General features: G+C 33.9%; 1 protein-coding gene across 1 annotated transcript in view; it reads left to right on the top strand.

The window, feature by feature from the left end:
• The window catches only part of XPR1 (xenotropic and polytropic retrovirus receptor 1), a 205353-nt gene that overhangs the window by 108985 nt on the left and 78607 nt on the right, over window positions 1–17761 (top strand). The gene's annotated exons all lie outside the window — the stretch shown is intronic.

Here is a 17761-nt window from a genome sequence, read left to right as displayed (position 1 = left end):
AAAGGAGGAGTTAATGTCTAAAGGGAATAAATGTGTCGCCCATAAGTCTGGGGATATGAGCTTGGACGCTTATAAATACAGAAAGCAATGTAATTATAGCATCATCTATGACACTTAGTAATGGAAAAAGAGGAAGGAGATAGTATGAGTGAAAATAAGATTGAAGCTTCAAGTGAAAGTTGAATGTTTATGACATTAATTAATATTTACTTGCAGATTCAATTGCTAACCGTGGGTGGCAGAAGATACAATGGATTGGAAAAGGAACTTTGGTTATAAATAAGAACAGAATAAATGTGACAAAATAAAGGGTAGTAGTTAGCTTAGAAGATGACAAAATTTTTTAAAGGATTATTTATTCTTTTCTCTTTGGAATTATATGGCTAAATTTGTTGTTCTCTTTGGTATACTTCTATTGTAGATGCTAAAATTATTTGGATATTGAAACTTTACCATAAAACATTAGACGATATTGGTATTTCCCTATTCTTATCTTGATCTTTTCGGAGGGTTTTAGAAATAACAGTTTTTACCAAAGTCTTAATGTGCTTGATCTTTGACATTTGAAACTTGCCTGATTTTCATCTTCTGTAGTAACTATTACTGTCATTTTTCTTTGAAGACTTTAGGAATTTCCCCATTGCTTGACCATACACCTTGGTTAAACAACTAGATTGTGGTGAAGACGCTTGATTGACTATAATTTTAACTGAAGATTAACCAATTTTGATTTAACAGATCCCAGAGGAAGAATGCTCTTCCACAGACTGCCTCTGAAATGTCTGATTGTGTAGGAAAATTGAACATTCAGTAATTATATTTTTTAGAAATATAACAATTTCCAAATCACAGATCTTCTGGCTTGTCACTGGATCATCATAGACAGTATCAATGTACTTTTAAAGAGTACTTGAATATGTAAAGATAAGGTTACTGATAATGATCTTAAATAGGCACAGTGAATCATAGAACTAAAAATTAGTTCTCCAATTTGGTATTGAAACACTAAGTTTTAGAAGTTGATAGGCGTACCACATAGAAAAGAAGTAGCAGGTATCTAAACGTTGCTTTTAATGATTTAAAAAACAAAAGTAGGAGATAGTTTAGCTGTGCCTTACTTAGAAAGAATACTGCGGTTAGCAGCAGAATCTGAGTTTGAATCCAAACTCTGCTACTTAGTTGACTTTTGGCAGATCTCTTTGAACCTAACTTTGCTCTGTACAAAATAGTAATTGGAGTTCTGACAGTTCAAGACTGCTGTGTGCACAGGACCTAGCAAATTGTAGACACTGAAAAATTATAGTTGAATCTCTCCTGAAAAAAAGTAGAACAATTAGAAAGAACATGTAAAGGTAATCAACTTTAAAGAGGCAGTACTGAAAATGTTAGAACTGTCACTTCAGTTGTACTACTAATAGATAAGCTCAGAGGAAAACTAATTTTCTTCTTTATTTTGTAGTAACGTAGTATTCATTTCATCACTTAATTTTATATCATCTTGTATTGTTATCAATTTGATACATCTATAAAATCAACATAACCGTATTTTGGCTGCGAGAAAGTAATGTCTTCTTCTTTTAGTTTAGTTCTAGCTAGCACAGTCCTCAGTGTATGTTCATATGTGTGGTTAACAAATGGGTGAATATGTATTTGAAATTGCACTATTATTTCCTCAAATTGCACGTTATTTCCTCAACTTTTATTGTGGTTCCTGTAGTTGTCTTACAGTACTATTTCCCACCACTGAAATCTGTCTGTCCTCAAATCTGTCTGCCACTCTTGCTTTAGAGCCTTTGTCTTTTCTATTCCCTTTGTTCTCACATCTTTGCAAGGTTAACTCCTTTTGTCGTTCAGGTCTCAACTCAAATGCCATCTCTTCAGAAAGGTATTCTCTCACCATCCATTGTAAAGTCATTCTCCCTGCGTGTGTTACACTATCATATTACTCAGTTTCATTTTCCTCATAACCATTATAGTATTCTGAAAGTATCTTTTTAAATTTAATTACTTATTTATCCTTTGTATAGAATATGAGTTCCATAAGAGCAGGGCCCTAGTATGTCTTACACTATGTCAGTGACCCCTTGTGGAAAAGTTAATATCATTTATTTTGACTATTAGTTTCTTTATGTCCAATATACTTGTTGTATTCCTGTTAATTGATAGGTCTATAAGAGCTTGTTTCATATACTGTTCTCTCTTGTTTTGTATACATTTGAAATTTTCTACAATATAAAGTGTTATAAAGGATAAAGCATATTTATATTACAGAAAAATACTTAATGTTATGGAACCCAAGTTTGTCCTTTACTCTTCTCCTTTCTTAATATTTTAAAATAACTTTGTAAGAGTAGGCTCTTCTCCTCCCTCAAAATTTTTCAGGGCTCTTTTTTCTTTAAAAAGTCTTTTGTTTTCTCCTCCTCTCCCATACTCCCCATCTCCCCAATATTTTAGTCCAAAAGTCCAGTGCATGGTATTGGAGCCTGAATGGGATGAGGAGGACACCTGCATGGACAGGAGTGGATTGCTGTAGCCGTAGAATACTGGTTACACACAGGGGATTGATCAAATAAGTAAATATGTTGAAGGTAATAGGAGCCAGGTATCTAACTTATAGGGAAGGAAATTTCAGATATGGAGAAGAATAAAACTAGAATGAACCTTATGGTTTTGGGTTGGCGTTGGAGATATTATGATGAACTCATGGTTTTCAGCATATATAGATAGACATGGTGTGTGGATGTGTATACATATATACCTTAGTTCTGTCTACTGAGAGGGCCTGGAAATCAACACCCCAATAACAATGAGCACACGGAGCATCCAGATGTTAGTTTCTAAGTATAATTAGTTCTACTCTAACACTTGTTTTGAAATTAGCATTTGTTCCAGTGCAGTTAATATATTAGGGAACAGGTAGAAAACGAAGTGAATTTTGTGTTTATTTATGTATGATTTTGCCTTAGGTGAACTCAGAATACTACACACAGCTGAACCAAGCTGTGTAGAGATACACAAGATGCACGCATGTTGCACACCTCAAACATCTACCAGCTATCTCATTTTACCACTTGTGTTATCCACCACACCAGTCCACATCTGTTATAAACTTTCCCTGATTTCATACAGGTAGCCCTCTTCACCAGTTCACAATAATTCAAAAACTATAGCCCTTCAGACAACCACTTCCACGAGCAAATTTGAGATCTTTTTTTCTAGGTAAAATGCCACGTTTACTGCGGCATTTATGTATTTCTTAGCCATTTAACATATATAAAACTGTGACACTATTTTTATTAGGTTCCTGTTTTTTAAATGTGCCCTGATGAAGGTTTTGAGTTCTGTGCTCCTAATCCCACTTTACCCATCAGCCTTGTGGTTGTTACTGAACAACTTTGCATAGTGTAGTGATTTTGGGGAACTTGTATATCACCCTGCAGAAGTGACTGAACCTTTCTTCACTAAGACAAACCAGAATTCCTTGGAGAAGTGGTTGATTCCAAGGCTGGGAGAGAGAGTGTACAAGATGAGCCTAGAATACCTTGTTGTGCCAGAAAGTAAGGAAGTGCTTGAAGAATGATGGGGACATGTCAAAGTGACAGAGAAGCCTGGTCCAAGAGGTTTCCACTGGCCAAATCTAGGACATTTTAGGCGTCAAAGTGAATAACGATAGTAACAAATAGAGATCCATAAGTGCATACTGATATAAATTTTAGATTGAATACATTTGATTCTGATGAAGAATAGGATATTTACACGGTCTCAAACTACCACTCTATAAAATACTTATTGATTACAAAGGGGGAAAATGAAAATAAATCAGTAAATTTAAATTTTGATTAGGAATAGGATATTAATATAGTCTCAAAGTACATGCTTCACAAAATGCTTATTAATTACAAAGGGGAAAAAGAATTCATTTACAATGGAGAAGCCTACCACTTAAGGCACCACCTTAAGTAATCAACATTACCCGTAATTGGACAAACCTAAGTCATGTGCTATCTGATCAAATGCAATAAGAAGAATACAGCATCAGTTCTGTGAGGTTCCTGCTGAAGATGCATAACTTGACTCTAATCATGAGGAATTACCAGATAAACCCAAATTGAGAGACATTTTATAAAATAACTGCCTGCAATCTTCTAAAGTGTAAAGGTCATTGAAGTCCAGGAAAGACTGAAGAGTTGTTTCAGATCAAAGGAATCTTAAGAGACATGGCAACTAAATGTAATTCTGGACTGGATCTTTGGAGAAACTTGAATAGGATCTGAGGATTAAATGGTAGTATGTATCAGTATTAACTTTCTGATTTTGTTGTTTACATTGTGGTTATGCAGGAAATGGTATTGTTAATAGAAATACATTCTAAATTATTTGAGGATGATATCATCATTTTGAAACTTATTCTCAGATGGTTCAGGGAAATAAATCATTTTTCTATTTGTTTGTTTTTTTTAGTATATTCACAGAGTTGTACAGCCAGCACCATAGTCAATTTTGGAACATTTTCATCACTCCCCCCAAATCCCTGTACCATTAGCAGTCACTCTTCCCTCCTCTTCATCTCTGTCAATCCTAGATAACACTAATCTGCTTTCTGTCTCTGGATTTGCCCGTTCTGGACATTTAATATAAATGCAGTCATACACTATGTGGTCTTTTGTGACTAGCTTCTTTCACTTAGCAAAACGTTTTCCTACTTCATCCATGTTGTAGCATGTATCAATACTTCATTCCTTTTAATTGCCAAATAATATTCTATCAGTTGATGGACATTTGGGTTGCTTCCACCTTTTGACCATTATAAATAATGCTGCTATGAACATTTGCATACAAATTTTTGTATGCCTTTAAGTTTTCAGTTCTCTTGCATATATGCCTAGATGTGGAATATTTCTGGGTCATAAGGTAACTCTGTGTTTAAGCAGCTGTAACATTCTACATTCCCATCAGCAGCATATGAGGGTTCCAATTTCTCATATCCTTGCCACTTGTTATTTTCCAAATTTTTGATTATCACCATCCTAGAGATGTGAAGTAGTATATGTCATTGTGGGGTTTTTTCTGTACAGGTCAGTGCTGATGGGAAGGATTGAAATTTAAATTAGCAAGAATGAGATAGTTTTGGTAAATCACATTACTTTTCTGATACACACAGTATATTATGATATCATTAAGGAAAGGAACACTGAACCTGGTGTGTAATAAACATGCACTAGTTGGGTATGTTTAGTTGTCAAATATAATTCTAAGTAGGAGATAAACTTTTGTGCTTCTGGTCCAGGTTTGGGATGTAAACTTAAAGGAAATGAGATACACTTTTAAAAATTTTTTTTAAAGAAATTACACTCAGAAGTGAGTTGTTGTATTTCCAGCAGTTAAAAAAAAAACTTTAGTGAAATTGTTATCTGAAAATAAGTTGTGGTAAATAGGTTTACAGTGCTGGTGGCTTAAAACTAAGAACACATTTGTTCTGGAGGGAGGAAGTGATTTCAGGGGGAAAAATGTAAGTAAAAATTACCAGTAAGTTTTCATTTTGTATCCCCAAATTAACATGTTTATATCTTATGCCTTTTATTTCTTATTTTGGGGTGAAAAAATGAAGGAATGAACAATGATCTACAAATTTATTGGCTACTTTTATTTCCTGATAGACTTTAACAAAAGTTTTATTTGTAGCCCTGTTTAATATAGGTTTTATTTGTTATCAAATAAATTTGTCCCCTATACATGGTGGCCCAAGAGTCATGACGCTCTATATAGTTTCTAATAGTTTCTATGTTCTAAGGAAATTGTGTATATTATCTCCCTTAACATTTACAAACACAGGGCAGGTAATATTTTTATTCCCAGTTTAAAAATGGGGAAACAATCCTAAAGAAGTTAGGAAATTTGTACGTGGGCACAAGGCTAACAAGGGGCAGAGCTAGGATTAGAGCCTAGGTCTTGAGCCCAAACTTTTAACTGCTACAATAACCTGTTTCTCAGTGTTCTTAATGAGTTGATGAATGTAAAAGCATTTTTTATCACAAGAAACTTAAAAAAATTTTTTTTCATCTAAACTGAGTATGTAGAGGTTTGGCCTAAGACTCAGGTTTACCTATGAAGTTTTATTTAGTTTGAGCACTGCGTAAACACTAGAGATTGTACATTATGTTTTGTTCATAGCTTTCTAGGAGGATCTGCTTCATTCATAGAAGATTCATAGGTCTGTTTCTGGATTCTATGTGCCAAAAATAAATGGTCAGAATTGATGTTTCTTTATGAAACCCTCAAGCCCTATAATTCTGTTACAACCTTCTTTTGGGGAATGCCACCTGAGTTTAGATTGGAAACATGACCAAGATTATATTTGTGCAATTCCTTGTGACTCTGAGGACAAAAGATGAAGAGGATATTGCACAATTAAATAATAATCAGGTATTTACCTCTGCAGGATTTATGCACATTACCCTTTATCAAAATTAAACAGAAAATATTAAATGTAAGTCTGAAGCGCATATAAACTTTGCTACAAGAATTAAAGGCTTCTCATTTCAGTGAATATATTCCAGCCTATTAGACATTTCAGATTCCTTCCTTTAGTAACTAGAGCCATTTCTCAATGTCCTTAAGGCTCTAAGCTGTTATTGTTCATAATGATTCTCAGAATATTGCCCAATAAAAGAACTTTATTTCCCTCTGTGTGAATAAAAATTCTATGACTAAAGATTTCAGTAAGTTCAGAAAAAAGCAGTGCTTTTCACCGTCTAACATTCAGTAAGCTCAGTCAACTGCAGTCTGCTTGGTCTAATTTGTTCCAAGCATCCTGGAACAGGGACGAATTGCTGCTGTATTCTCTTCTTTATAAAATGTTAGTGTATACATGTCAATCCCAATCTCCCAGTTCATCCCACCACCCCACCCCCCGCCACTTTACCCGCTTGGCGTCCATACGTTTGTTCTCTACATCTGTATCTCTGTTTCTGCCCTGCAAACCGGATACACAACATTTAAATTTGCTGCCTTATATGGGTGCGGTTCATAGTGCCCCAAAACAATTACAACAGTAACATCAAACATCACAGATCACCATAACAAATATAATAATACTGAAAAAGTTTGAAATATTGTGAGAATTACCAAAATGTGACATAGAAACATGAAGTGAGCAAATGCTGTTGGAAAAATGGCGCCAATAGACTTGCTCAATGCAAGGTTGCCACAAACTTTCAATCTGTAAAAATGAACTATCTGCAAAGTGCAGTAAAGCTAAAATGAGGTATGCCTGTATTCTGCTGCTGTTGGATGGGATGTTCTGTGAGTCTGGTTTGACTTGTTCAAATCCAATGTTTCCTTCTTGATGTTGTCTGGATGACCTGTGCATTGTTGGAAGTGCGTTATTGAAGTACCCTACTGTTATTGTATTGCTTTCTATTTCTCCCTTAGATGTGGGGTCCAACCCCTTCTCTCCTCTGGGTGAAGCTGGGAATTGGAGTTGGGAGTTCCCTCCCCATTGTCTGGTGCTTGACCAGGGGTGGGGTTTATGGCAAGAGTGTGTCTCAGCCTTTCCTAACGATTTCAAGTGGGCGATGTGGGCATTTTCTCCTTCACTTGGTATGTAAGAGTCACTCAACTAGTTTCTGGATTTCTTTCAGAGGAAATTGCTCTGTGAGTAGCTATAGATTCAGTGTGTCTGTGGGAGGAGGTGAATTCAAGAGTTGCCTATGTTGCCGTCTTGGACTAGAACCCTCAATCCATGTTTTCTTCTAAGACAGATGCAGCTATAAAGTATGCTTTAGTTGTTTAGGTGGTAAATTTGTCTATATGTAATTAAGAGCCCAAACAGTGATTTTTGGATCACAAATTAGTTAAGGGATGTTTCTTTAATTGAATTGAATATGTTCTTTTCTCCTCAAGAAAATAGAAACTTTACCACCTTCTATTACCAAGTCTTCTATTTAAACATATAAAATCACTAAGCTTTTTAAAAATTTGATTTTAGTAGCCAGTTTATTTCCTTAATTTAATTGCTTTATAGACTTTTCCTTTGTTATCTCATCTTTCTCAGTGTGATTCTGGGATGCATTTTTAAAAAATTTTCTATCAGTCATTGGAAGACTCTTTATCAGTGGCTATTTTTCTGTTCTAATTTGAAGAATACTAAACAGTCTCAGAATATAGAGGAGATGGGAAGCATATAAAATTCTGGCCTTGAGTTAATTGGAGCTAAGAATTTAATTTTTTTTAGTTGATATGTTGCTATGAAATCAGAATAAAATTTGGGAATATTAGGGAAGTTTTTCAACAAAGATGTAGTTTACGGATCTTAAAAAATTAACAAAGAGTACAACATACTTGATTTTTCAATAATTTTTTGTTAGAAAGCTGTGTGGCCTAGCTTTTTATATCTGACTAGAATATTGATGTTATGTCATTATAAATGCATTCTATCTTTAGCTACCTGCCTGCCACTTCAGAGAGAAATGAGATAGCTACATAACTGTCGTTCTTTGAAAGCTTTATTCTTGGAATAAGTAACCAGAGTGGTTATAACTCTTATGGTTCATTCTTGTATTCATCTTTGCAAAAAAAAAAAGAAGACTGAAAATTCAGTTAAACTAATACTTCTCAGGTAATCATCAATCATCAGATATCTTGTATTTGGTTTGTTTATAGTAAACCCAGTCTTAATAATATATATGACCTGTTGCTTTACAGAAGTGAAAAAACTATGATTAGTAATAATTCAGCTAAAGGTAGATTTAAACTCCATAGATTTGATTAACAAAGTGGCTTTAAATAATGGCATATACTTTCTAGTTATGTGAAATAATTAGGCTAACAGAATTAGCAAATGGAAGTCCTTCAGTAAAGAATAGATAATTCTCTTAAAAATATCATCTGTATACAAATTAGCATTTTGTCATGTTGGTTAAATGAAGGAACAGTGCTGGAAAAAAGTTATTTTTTATTGTCTTTTAGGGGAATCCATTTCCAGATCTTCCATATATACTAATTCCTGAAATTGATTTGCCTAGTAATTGCCAGGCAGTTGTCCAGGATTTCCCTTTCAAATGGTCTTTCTCTGATTTTATAAAAGAAAGGCTTGTTTATTATTAAATCTGAATAGCCTCTCTGGCCCCCAAACAACGGAATAGTCTGAAATACTCAAATGGTGTAGATGTTGAGAAAGTGAGTGATTAACAGGGAAACAAATCTTTTTGAACTCAAATTGTTTTCATTGAAATTGAAGAATGACTTATTTGTTACCTTATATATTATTAAAACTAATTTTTAATAATAGATCCCTGTGCAGTTTTTGGAAAACACTTGGAAGGAGTTCAAGAATTGACATTGCTACAACATACATTTATTCCAGTCTACTTATTTATGTGAACAAGATTTCTCAGAACTTACATCTGTAAGATGAAGAATAAGGAGAGCAATGCCTCTTAATTGTCTCACTCTACAATATTCTTAATATTCTAGCAAATAATGTAATATTCATCATTTTAGCAAATAATGTAATATTTATCTTTCTAGCAATGAAGTAACATTTATCAACGGATATGTGAACTAATTGGGAGAAAAGCTTTATCCAATTAAAGATGAAATTTATTTTCAAATTGCCAATAACATTTTACTTTTTATATCTAATGTTTACCAAGCTTATTACATGTTTATGTTGTATTGATGTAGTATGTTCTAATAATAGTAATAATAGCCCAATCCAGAAGAAATTTTAATATTTGAGCTTTATGGTTCAGAAAGTTTTTGTATTTAAATTTTCATTTATATACATTTAATGGCTAGGAACTATAATAAGATAATCAATAAATGACTTTCAAATCCAAAAATATATTAGAATAAATTTTGTAATCTAAATAGAATGGAAATACAAGTTCAAGAAGAAAACGAAATGATATAAAATTTCCAAATGTTAAAGAAGAGCTTATTTATGTTTTTGATAATGAATGGATGATAGTTATCATATTGCTATGGCATTTAAATTCCATTAGCTATATTTAAAACAATGTCATATTAATTTAAAATGCAAATAATTATAATGCATCAGAAATTTCATTGTTTATAACTATTTAAATGTGTTCAAAATCTTTCATCATAACTTTAAAATATTCAAGATAGTTTTTCAAAAAAGTTTTGCTTTACCACTGAATTATGCCCTTGTTGGAATTATTTATTGCTATTTCATATACTGGTGTTTTTTGACTAGCAGACATTAGGTAAGCATTCATTGGGGGTGATAAATAGTTCCAATTATATCAAAGCTAGTGCTAATGAGATTAATTTCATCTCAATTATATGTCACTAATGTGAATTAAAAGAATTTTTTGTTGTTGTTCTACCAGGACTATTTAAAGAGCACATTTAGTTAGATCTTATATGATGAAATGTCAAGGTAGCTCAGAAAATCTTGTTTAGGACCACTTCAGCTTAGTGGGATTCAGAATCATTTTGCAGAAATTAACAGCTTTAATTGCAGAATATGAAATTTGGAACTTGAGGATGACTTAGAGATTTCCTATTGAAATGCCCTCATTTGTCAAAGAGAAAACACAGAGCCAGAGAGTCACTTACTCAAGCTAATACAGGGAGTACGCAAGAGAACCATATCCAATCTGTCAGTAAAACCTATAGATTGTATCTCCAGTATCTCTACTGAGTTTCTGTACTTCTTCTCAGGCTCCAGTGCCCTCACCCTTGTTCAGGCAATCATGATCTCCCATTTGATACCTACTGTACTAGATCTGATTAGTCTCCCCACATCACCTCATTTACAAAACATATCTGATCACAATTATTCCTCTGCTTAAAATCCTTCAAAGATGTCTCATTGGTCATAGGAGGAAGACTAGTCCTTTGTTCTGCAAGGCCTGACTGATCAGGCCCCTGCTTGCCTGTCTAGCCTTAACTGCCACCACTGTCCCCTTTGCTCCCTGGATTCCAGTCACACAGGTCTCTTCAGTTTCTCAAAGGTACCATGCTCACTTCTTTTTACAGTATCATGTTATATGCTGTTCCTGCTGCTTGGAGTGCTTCTACTGCTCTAGCGAATGCTTACTTATCTGTCAGATTTCATCTCAAATGACACTTTCAGAGACTCCCACACTGCCCCTCCCCCAGTCCTTGCAGACTAGATTGGTCCCACTGCTGTTTTTTTCTCATCTTTACTTTTTTCTTCAAAACCCATATTACACTTTGTATATTTGTGTGAGTATTTGATTAAAGTCTGTTTCCTTGGGTAAAGTGAGGGCAGAGTTTATGTGTATTTTGCTTATCATTATATCCCTAGCACCTGCCTCATTGCCTGGTGCATGCGGGGAACTTAATGCTTGTTGAATGAATGATGCCCGATTAGTTCTATTTCTACTTCACCAATGATTTTAGAGTAACATTTTAATGTTTGAAGTCTTCTTTGCCATATGCTTTATGTAACTTACCCATCTGTTGATGAAGTAGCATTTGGGAAAAAATAGAATTTCAAGTTATTTATTCCTAATTTGTAAATCACACTTTAAAAAAAGAACTCAGAACACCTTTTTTTTTTCTTAAAAGCATGAAACCAATAGTGCTAAATGTTCTTCCTATATTTGATGGAACCTAGTCACATGTTAATTTTTATTTATCAGCTGTCTTCATTTATGTGTAGTTTTTGAGAAACTAAGAAGCCATAGAAACTATTGCATATGGAGTGTAATAAAAATGCAAAGAGATGGTGGTAATATTCAAGTTCGTGCCTCTCAACCACAGAATCATATTACTGGAAATTGTAATAGATATTCTTCACCCCCTTCCCCATCCTCCCCTAGCCATTCCCCCTCCACCCCCAAGAAGGATTGTGTTCTTGTAAATAACTTTAGAAACAGTATACTACTTCTCCTTCTTGAAGAATAATAGCAATGTTTGTTAGCATAGTAAAGCTTCTTTTGCCTTAAAGCAAAGTTTCTCAACTTTGGTGGCGGTGACATTTTGGGTTGGATAATTCTTTGTTGAGGAAAAGGGGAGAGAGAAGATGATATACTGAGCATTATAGGGTGTTTAGCAGCATCCATGGCCTCTATCCACTAGACTCCAGTAACACCCTCTCAGTTTTGACAACCAAAAATGCCTCCAGACATTGCCAGATGACCCCCAGGAGACAAAATCATCCCCAGTTGAGAACTACTACATTAAAGGGATCAGTTTAACTCTAGACTCATATTTCCCAAACTTATTTGAATTCCTTGAAATTCTTCTCCTTCTTTTCCTTCATCTACATACGTAATGTCCTGGGAAATGCTATTTTAAATTATCTTTTAGTAAAGCTAAACTAATTCTACCTTTTTCTTCTACTTTTTCAGACTCCCCTTTAAAACTCTTCAAAACTTTCCATTGCACTTTGAATAAAATTCAAACTCCTTAACGTGGCCTCCTGCATGTAAAGGCCTTTGCCTACTTCCCTAACCTTACTTCCTATCACATCATGCTGTCAGTCCCATTGTGACCTGCTTTCAGGTCCTCAGGCACCCGAGTTTCTTTCCTAAGGTGCTGTTCCTTCTGTTGATAATCATTTTGCCCTTGCTCTTCCTTATCTTTCAGGTTCAGGTTTCAGATTAAATGTCATCTCCTATGGAGAGGTCTTTTCTGACCATCTCTTACCCTGCCAAAAAGGATAGTCCTCCATCCCAATACCTACCTTCTATCTCAATACCCTGTTTGTTGCCTTCACAATACTTTACAGTTTGTAATTATTTGTTTATTTGTGTGGATTATTTTTTTCTGCCTTAGTCATTAGAATGCAAACTCTGTGAGGGCAGGAACCACATCTATCTTGTTCATCATTATATCTCCAGCATTTAGCACAGAGCCTGTCATCTAACAGGCACAATAATTATTTGTTGAATAAATAAATAAATATGCTTTAATTTATCAGTGTGTTTCTTTTATAGGGTTAAACTTGGAGTTAAATTATTTTTATTGAGATATAATTCAGATACCATAAAATTTCACCCTTCGAAAGTATATAATTTAGTGGTTTCTAATATATTCTAATATATTCACAAGGTTGCACAACCATCACCACTATCTAATTCCAAGGCATTTTCATCACTCCCCATCCCCCCTTCCCCCAGCCCCTGCCAACCACTAGTCTACTTTCTGTCTTTATGGATTTGCCTGTTCTGGACATACCATATAAGTGGAATTTTATAATATGTGGTCTTTAGTGTCTAGCTTCTTTTCCTTTGCATAATATTTTCAAGGTTCATCCATGCTGTAGCATGTAATACTGCTACATTCTATCTTACGGCTGAATAATATTTTATTATATGGATATGCCATGTTTTGTTTATCCATTCATCAGTTGCTAGACACTTGGATTGTTTCCACTTTTTGGCTATTATGAATAATGCTGCCATGGGCATTCATGTATAAGTTTTTGTTTTCACTTCTCTTGGGTATATACCTAGAAGCGGAATTGCTGGATCATATGGTAGCTCTATATTTAATTTTATGAGGAACTCCCAGACTGTTTTCCCGAGTGCCTGCACCATTTTACATTCCTACCAGCAGTATATGAGGGTTCCAATTTCTCTTCACCCTTGCCAACACATATTATTGTCTTTTATTATAGCCATCCTACTGGGTATGAAGTGGCATTTTGGTTTTGATTTGCATTTCCCCAATGACTGATGATGTTGAAATGTGCTATTGGTCATTTGTATATCTTTTTTTGAGAAATATCTATTCAGATCCTTTGCCTATTTTTTAATTGGGTTCTTTGTCTTTTAATTGTTGAGTTCAAGAGTTCTTTATATATTCTGGGTATTAGATTCTTATCTGACATATGGTTTGCACATATTTTCTCCCATTCTGTGGTTGTCTTTCACTTTCTTGATAGTGCCCTTTTATACACAAAAGTTTTTAATTTTGATGAATTCCAATTTAATCAATATTTTCTTTTATCACTTATGCTTTAGGTGTTTTATCTAAGAAACCATTGCCTCATCTAAGGACATGAAGATTTATGCCTGTTTTCCTTTGAGAGTTTTAATACTTTTCAATTTTATATTTAAATCTTTGATCCATTCAGACAGTTTTTGTATATGATGTGAGGTAGGGGTGCAACTTCATTCTTTTGTGTACAAATATTTAATTGTTGGAGTTTTGTCTTTTTAAACTTTAATAAAGAATCATAATTTTCTCAAAATTATTATGAAACAAATATGTTTCATTTTTACAATTAAAAAAAGTAATGTATGGAGCACATACTGTGTACCAGACATTATGTTGGGCATAGGATCTGTAAAGATAAAAAAGATAATTCTTACCTTCAGTCTCTCACAGATCTGGAAATTAAGAAACTTGAAAGTATTGATAGTAATAAAAATTTGAATGGAACATATAAGATATTTGAAGAAGTTACTAGTGGTTTTAAAGAATTGGTTTTTGAGAGATTGCATGTGAAAATAAGATGACATGGTAAAAAATAAAAATATTCCTGAAAATTGCTGTAAAAAGCACTTGATGGTGGTTGCTATGCAGTAGGAATATTTTACCTTGATTAGTACTCTTAGAGTCATTTGCTATTAACTTAGTAATTTGGGGGGTGGTCGATGAGAAAGAAATTGTCTGTCATCCATAAATGCAAGGTAAAGATAAGACCATAACAGAAATGACAAAGAAATCTCTCACTCATTCTCTCTCTCCCTCCTCTCTCTCTCTCTTTAGTATAACTGAATGAATTAATATTTATTTAACTAAGAGCAAAGGGTTCTTTACAGCAGTGCTCTCTGAGTCATTCTTTGCCAATTCTGGGGTTTTTTTCACCCCTTTGTCTTCCTTTTTTTTCCTCTTGATGCTAATCTTATATTTGTTGATATATCTTGCTAAGATTTGCACTTATTTACAACAGCTTTCTTTGAACTGAGTTTAGTCTTTTGTGACTAATTATTGAGTTAATAGTTTTGTGACTAATTGACATTAGGACATGTTAGATTCATTGTATTAGTCTGCACGGGCTACCATAACAGAATATCAAAGACTGGGGGCTTTAAACAACAGAAATTTATGTTCTTAAAGTTCTAGAGGCTTGAAATGCAAGATCAAGGTTCCAGCTCTTCTGGTAAGGCCCTTCCTGGCTTGCAGAGGGCCTTTTCGCTGTTTCTCACTTGGCCTTTACTCAGTGTGCACGTGCAGGGGAGAGAGGTGGGGAGGGAGGGAGAGGGACATCTCTGATGTCTCTTCCTCTTCTTATAAGGATACGAGTCCTTTTGGAATAAAGCCCCACCCTTATGACCTCATTTAACCTTAATTACCTCCTCAGTGTCCTATCTCCATATCCAGTCATATTGGGATAATTTGGGTGGAGAGCACAATTCAGTTCATAACACCCATGTAACACATTGTAGTCACTTTGATATTCTTTATTTTACAATAAGAAAGTACAGTTAGTCTCTGTAAAACTTACATTGTTGCTGGAGGGGGTGAAAAAAAAACCTTACATTATCTTACAAAAAAACCTTACATTATTATCAAAATAATACCACTATTTTAAAATTGCTTCCAATCCAATGGTAGAAAAATTATATTTCATTGTTTTAAAGTTGCATTTATCTGATATCTGGGATGTTGAACATCCTTTCACTTGTACACTGTGTATTTTTCTATAAATTGCTCTAGTTTACCCATTTTTCTTATGGAGTATCTTTTTAATATTGATTTGTAAGAGTTTTGTAAAATATATTTTGCATGTGAATTCTTTATTTTAAATGTTGCAGATATGTTTTCCCTGTCTGTTGCTCATCTTTTAACTTTGCTTGTGGTATCTTTTTTTTTTTTTTTTGCTTGTGGTATCTTTTGGAATGGAGATTTTTCATTTTGTGAGAATGTCAGTCATTCTCTTTATCGTCTCTGTTTTGTGTACTGTGTAGGAAGGCCTTCTTCATGTAGAGTTATTTAATTTTTTTGTAGTATTTTATAATGTTTCTTTAACTCCATTTGGAGTTTATTTAAGTGGGTAGCCAATTCACCCAACCTTACTTGCTATGTAGTCCATTTTTACTGATTTGATACCATTTTATCTGAATCTAAATTTCTGTGTTATGCAGATCTATTTCTGGACTCTCTGTTCTCTTCTTTTTGTTGTGTTTTTCTAATTTCTTTACCAATAGTGTACTTCTAATTACAGTAGATTACTGTGTCTTTTGAAATCTGAGATGACAAGAACATTTTCCTTCATTTAATTTATTTTACACAGCTATTCTTGCTACTTTTATCTATAGTTTTTTTCCTCTTCTCTCTCCATTTGCTATTACTTCTTAGTGTTGCTCTAATCTTACTCTACCCTCTTCTGATTTGTGGCTATTAAGTTATATGTGAACTAGAAAACTAGATAACAGACTGCTGGTATTTTAGATAAAATAGTCTCTAGATCGAGGAAATAAAGAATTCATATGACATTGATTCGTGGGTAGAATGTTCATGCTTTAATACATAAAATTTATTGCATGCGTTTTAGTTTCTCAGAGGCTTAGATTTTTTGTTGTTTCTAGGTTCTTAGTAATATTTTGAATAGTTGATGTTGCTGAATATGCAACCTATATAAAAACATTCATATATGTTAAAATTATTTTTTTAATTGAAGTATATAGTTGATTTACAATACTGTGTTACTTTCAGGGATACAGCAAAGTAATTTAGTTATATATACATATATTGTTTTTCAGATTCTTTTCCATTATAGGTTATTACAAGATATTGAATATAGTTCCCTGTGCTATACAGTAAATCTTTGTTGTTTATCTATTTTATATATAGTAGTGTGTATCTGTTAAGCCCATACTCCTAATTTATTCCTCCCCTGCAAAATTATTTTTTAAACAGGAACTACATTTAAATCACTTTGAGGGACAACTTTCTTTATTTCCATCATTTTATGGTAATCAAAGTTGTCTGTTAATAGGGAAACAAAGTAAATATGACCAAGCCCACTTTTTGCTTTGGGGTTTTCTTCTCTAACAACACAATAGAGAATAAAATTAAAATTTAAAAAAAAGAGTAGGTAAAGTAGAGTAAGATTTACTCTTATTCTATATCAGCTATAACCAGATGTATTATAAGAGCAGCATCTGGAGAATTCCCTGGCTGTCCAGTTGTTAGGACTCAGTGCTTTCCCTGTGGGGGCCCGAGTTCAATCCCTGGTCTGGGAACGAAGATCCTGCAAGCCACACAGCGTGGTCCCCCAGCCCCACCCTGCCACCAAAAAACAAGAGCAGCATATGTTACCATGGAGCATCTTTAACTCAAGGTCAGCTTTAAAAAAAGCTTTGACCTGCTTTATGGTTTGGAAAAATAATTCTCACTGGCCTTGGGCAATTATAGCCTTTATTGTACCTAAATTGCTAAGCTTACATGAGGTACTTAAAAGTAGCTGTCCCTTCTTTACTTCACAATCAGTAGAATCCTGCATTAGCTGTTCAGTTCTAAAGCATAAGAAATAGAGAAGTAGTAGTGCTATTTTTTTTTTACATTTGTATATTCAAATTAAATGAATAGATTCAACATGCTTTTTTAAACTTCGTTTTAAGCTTTTGTTTTCTTTAAAATATCTCTGGTACTATGAGTTTGTGTGTGTGTGTGTTACATATTACTTAGGGAAATACTGTTTCTCTTATTACTGGACAGGTGAATTATTTAAGGGTTTCCAGGATTGCACTAAGATTTGGAGCATCTGAGGGTCGTAAAAGAACCTGTACTTTTTCTAGACGTTTCAAGC

This window comes from Eubalaena glacialis, chromosome 3, assembly GCF_028564815.1.
Source record: "Eubalaena glacialis isolate mEubGla1 chromosome 3, mEubGla1.1.hap2.+ XY, whole genome shotgun sequence".
Lineage (NCBI taxonomy): Eukaryota > Metazoa > Chordata > Mammalia > Artiodactyla > Balaenidae > Eubalaena > Eubalaena glacialis.
The sequence above is the reverse complement of the archived record's forward strand: the minus strand, read 5'-3'. Positions and strand labels throughout refer to the sequence as shown.